This window comes from Sciurus carolinensis, chromosome 8 (assembly GCF_902686445.1).
Source record: "Sciurus carolinensis chromosome 8, mSciCar1.2, whole genome shotgun sequence".
Lineage (NCBI taxonomy): Eukaryota > Metazoa > Chordata > Mammalia > Rodentia > Sciuridae > Sciurus > Sciurus carolinensis.
In genome coordinates this window covers 52378822-52383845 of record NC_062220.1, presented here as the reverse complement: position 1 = coordinate 52383845, position 5024 = coordinate 52378822, and the positions used below count along the sequence as shown (strand labels likewise).

At 37.8% G+C, this 5024-nt stretch overlaps 1 pseudogene; it reads right to left on the bottom strand.

Annotated features, from left to right (window-relative positions):
• Positions 1-374: 374 nt before the first annotated feature.
• On the bottom strand, positions 375-1575 carry LOC124991311 (heterogeneous nuclear ribonucleoprotein A1-like; annotated as a pseudogene).
• Between the last annotated feature and the right edge of the window lie 3449 nt (positions 1576-5024).

The window sequence follows — 5024 nt, the reverse complement described above, 5'->3', positions numbered from 1 at the left end:
AAACTCTTTTGCTCACAGACTTCTTCCTTTCTACTTCAAAGAAGCCTTTTCAATATGAATCCCTTTTCATGTTTAAAACCTATAAAATAAACACACAGAGCCTCACTCATTGTTAGAACAGACCCCATCAGAGCTGGATCACCCATCAAGTCCTACTTCTACTCATAGTGAGTATTTGCCTTTATTTCTTATAATTTCTTATTTTCTTTTGCTAAGACACATGTATTCAGTTTCATGATCAGGCTATTACATTTATCAATCAACAGCATGGGTGCAAAAAAAAAAACATTAAAACCCTTTGTTGGAATGCTTTACAACTTTCCCAGGAACAGAACTAAAATAACCTGTTATATAATTAGCTACAAAGACAGTCCTCAAGTTTTTTGCCCATTCACATGAATATTATCTAAACCCTGTCTTCCTAGGTAGCAGCTAGGCCCTGCACCACTGTGCTTGGCTGAGTTCACAAATCTGTTGTAACCTGTAGCTTCCCTGCACTTCTCTGGCTCTCCTCTCCTGCTAAGCTTTGTTTCCTGGCAGTATTTAAACCTTTTGCCACTGCCACAGTTACTGCTGCTGCTGGAAGTGCCATAGTCACCTTCGTTTCCTGTTTTGGCAACGTATTGGCCTCCATCACTGCAAGGTCCAGAGCTTCTGCCTCCAAAGTTTCCACCCTTCATGGGTCCAAAATTTGATGACTGATTGTTGTAATTGCCAAAATCATTGTAGGTTCCATCACCTCCAAAATTGCTTCTGTCATAACCAAATCCACTGTAGCCTCCACCACCTCCAAAATTGCTTCTGTCATAACCAAATCCATTGTAGCCTCCACCACCTCCAAAATTGCTTCTGTCATTACCAAATCCATTGTAGCCATTCCCGCTGCCACCATATCTACCACCATCAGAGCGGAAGTTTCCTCCATGACCAGAATTGTCATTTCCACCAAAACTATCTCCACAATGACCACCAAAGTTTCCAGAACCGCTTCAATCTCTTTGACTAGATGAAGCACTAGAGATCTCTTGATTTGACAGGACTTTCCTTACTTCAAAGTTGTGGTCATTCACAGTATGGTATTTCTGAGTGACAATCTTATCCGCAGAGTCATGGTCATCAAAAGTTACAAAAGCAAAGTCCCTCTTCTTTCCACTGCCTCTGTCAGTCATGATTTCAAAACTTAAATTTTCCCATACTGTTCAAAGTAATCTCGTAGGTGATGTTCTTCAGTGTCTTCTTTAATGCCAACAACAAAGAACTTTTTCACAGTTAAGTGGATCCCTGGTCTTTGAGAATCTTCTCTTGAGACAGCTCACTTTGGTTCCACAACTCTTCCAACCACCTTGTGTGGTCCTGAATTCATGGCTACACCCACTTCCTCCACAGTGGCATAAGTTACAAACCCAAAGTCCCTGGAGGTCTTGGTGTTTGGGTCTCTCATTACCACACAGTGCATGGGTATTCCCCATTGTTCAAAATGGCTTCTCAGACTCTCATCAGTTGTTCAAAGCTCAGTCCTTCAATAAATAGCTTCTGCAGCTGTTCAGGCTCTTCAGGGGACTCTGATTTAGACATGATGGCAGAAGGAACAGAGACTTTAATGATGCTTTCTCAGGGGAATCCACGGGCACAAAGGAGGTAAACTAACAAACATATCCCTCTTATTTTCTTAATCCAACCCACCACCTGCATTTGGAGAACTGTTTTGTGCTGTGCAGGTTACAGCACCAGTCTCAGGTATTTTATTAGAGTAGCATGAATGGGCCAAGACAATTGTCATTATTAGTTTGGAAAAGTTTTTGACTATTATCTCTTCACTTTATCTTGCGACCCTTTGCCCTTCATGTTTACATTACAATTCTTATAATACATTTTGTATTTTCTTGCATCTATAGCAAGATGTCTAATTCACTAATCCATTCTCTCCATTCTTTTATGACTCTGTGCTACATTCCAGATGATTTTTTCCTGATCTATTTTCCATTCGCTAATTCACTCTGTAGCTGTATCTGATATAATTCAAGATATTGTTCTTTTTCAACACTAAAATTTATACCTGGATCTTTTACAAATCAGTATAATATTTTTTATGGTTAGTTATCTGTCCATATTTTCAACCCTGCCTCAATCTCTTTAAATAAAGAAATCATGCTCATTTTCAAATATTTTTCAAATATTTTTTCTAATAATTCAAATACCTTGAGCTTTTGTGGGTCTTTTGTTGTTTAGCTTGTAATTTTTGTTGGTTCTTGCCTCAGATTGCTTTATTTCCTTGTGCGTCTGGCTATCTTTGATGAGGTATAAATTATGTTATATTCCTCCATGGAATATTTTTTCTTTATTTCTGCCCAGATGTATGGGGACACTAGTTATTCAAGACAATCTTAATTCAATTTCTGAGACTTGAGTTTTTATGAATCTCATATACAACTTGAAACTGAACTGCAGTCTATATAAAGGTAATTTTCTTCTAATTTGCTCATTCAGTCCATTGAAGTCCCAAACACCAGCAATTTCATGGGAAACCTTAACAAACTCTGACTTTAACTTTTACACTAATCCACAGGTGTTTAAAAATATTGATCTGGAGGGCTTGTCAAGATGTCAGAATAGAGAAGGTTGCTTTCCTGGCTGCTCCATAGCATGAAACGAAGAAAGCAGACAGGCAGCTTCTCCAGTCAGGGTGGTCCCTCTGTGAGCATAGTGAAGGGATAATGGAATTAAAGGAACCCATGCTTTGGGGAGTGCCAAGGTGTGTTGGGTATGGAGCATTTAGAGATCAAGGACATTGCCCAACAAAACTGAAAAAGATGGCCTACATAGTAACTGTGTGCTGGCCTACATAGTACCATTTTTCCAGGTAGCATGTGGAAGACAAAGCACAGGTGCCAGCAGATGAGGGAGAAGATTCCTGGCAATACAGGCCCAATAAACACACACTGCATGAAATAGAGTCTTCAAGTGACTAGGAGAAAATCAAATGTGGAGACAGATTTACACAGGGAAGAATTGGTCCTGGAAACCCACCTGACTCTATCCTTCTCCTCCAATCAAACTGCTTGGAAAAAAGACTTGGAGAGACACATCTGGCCAGAACCTAGAAAAGATAAGGGTAGGAGAGACTGTTTGGAGACCTGAAACCAAGACTAGGAAACATTGGGTCCCCACCACATAAGTGGTACCCAGGGGAGATAACTGGGGTACAAACTTCCAGAGTGGACCAGCAGGTACTGGGTGCTGGAGGTGTGCTGACTTGAATCTCCATGCCAACTAGCATTCAGCAAAGAGCCTGGAGTCCACCTAAGCCTAAATGCTGCCTCGGGAATTCTGCCAGGGATTACCTCTCATTCCAGCAATCTAGAGGGTGGAGTATCCAAATGCTGAGAAGAGAAGCTGAGAATATTTGAACTACAGTGGAAAGAATTCTTTAATTCTTCATCAAGATTTTTTTCTCACTCCCCCCTTTTTCTTTTTCTCTGTTTAACTATGATTGTAATGGTACATACATATTATATATTTTCATGTTTGTTTGTTTTTTCTCATTGAAGTTAGTTATTTTCATGGATAGTTTTTGAGAACTAGGATGTGGATTAGTATATTTTAGTTTTGTTTTGTATTCTTTATTTTTGTTTTTAATTTATTTTGAAATTTTTACTTTATATATATTTTTCTCTACCTGTTTCTTGAGTCTCTTTCTTCCACTAACCGGCCAATCCTATTGTTCTCTCTTTCACTATTCCTTTAAACTCTTTACTTTTATATTCTCTCCTCTTCTATGATACTCATCACATCCTATATCACTTCTGTTCTCTCCCTGTCCACATTGAAATTGTAAACCCCTTTTACAAACTTGCTGTTTTTAGTGTAGACAATAACTGATCATGTCATTTCTGTTCATTGTGATAATTGACATTGTAGACATCATAGTAGGAACTATTTGGTTTAACATTGTACTATTTTTGCATTGGTGGTGTTTTTTTCTTTTTTTTTTTTTTTGTCTCACCCTAAACAGTGAAGCACTGGAACTTTCAGGGGACAGTGTAAGTACACAGGGTAGAAACACTATGGCCTCAGATCCATATTGTCAGATGGGTAGACACATAAACAACATGAAAAAGCAAGGGAATGAATCACCCCAAACAAACCAAGATACTCCAATAACAGAATCCATTGACACCACAGTGGAAGAAATGTCAGAGAAGGAGTTTGGAAAGTACAGAGTTAAACTGATCTGCAAAATAAATGACAGTATAAGGAATGAAGTCAGAGAGAGAAAATACAGGAAATGAAAGATCACTTCAATAAAGAGGCAATGATTCTAAAAAATACCTAGCAGAAATACTTGATCTGAAGGAAACAATAAAACAAATTAAAAATCAGTAGAAAGCATGACCAATAGACTAGACTATTTTGAAGACAGAACCTCAGTCAATGAAGACAAAATATATAATCTTGAAAATAAAGTTGACCACAGAGAGATGTTAGAAACTATGAACAGAACATCCAAGAACTATGGGATAACATGAAAAGACCAAATTTAAGATTTATTGGGATAGATGGAGGTGTGGAGATACAAATCAAAGGAATGTGCAATATTTTCAATGAAATAATATCAGAAATTTTCCCCAAACCTAAAGAATTGTAATGGGAAATCAACTATAAGAGGCTTACAGGACTGCAAATGTACAAAATTACAACAGACCCACACCAAGGCACATCATAATGAAAATGCCCAACATATAGAATAAGGCTAGACTTTAAAGGCCATAAGAGAAAAGTATCAGATTACATATTAGGGAGAAATCAATTTGAATCTCAACTGATTTCTCAACCCAGACCCTCAAGCTCGGAAGTCCTGGAATAACATATACCAAACTCTGAAAGAAATGAATGCCAACCAAGCATCTTATATTTAGCAAAATTAAGCTTTAGATTTGAGACCAAAATAAAACCTTCCATTATAACAAAAGTTAAAAGAATTAACAACCAGAAAGTCTGGAATACAGAAACATTCTCGACAAAAT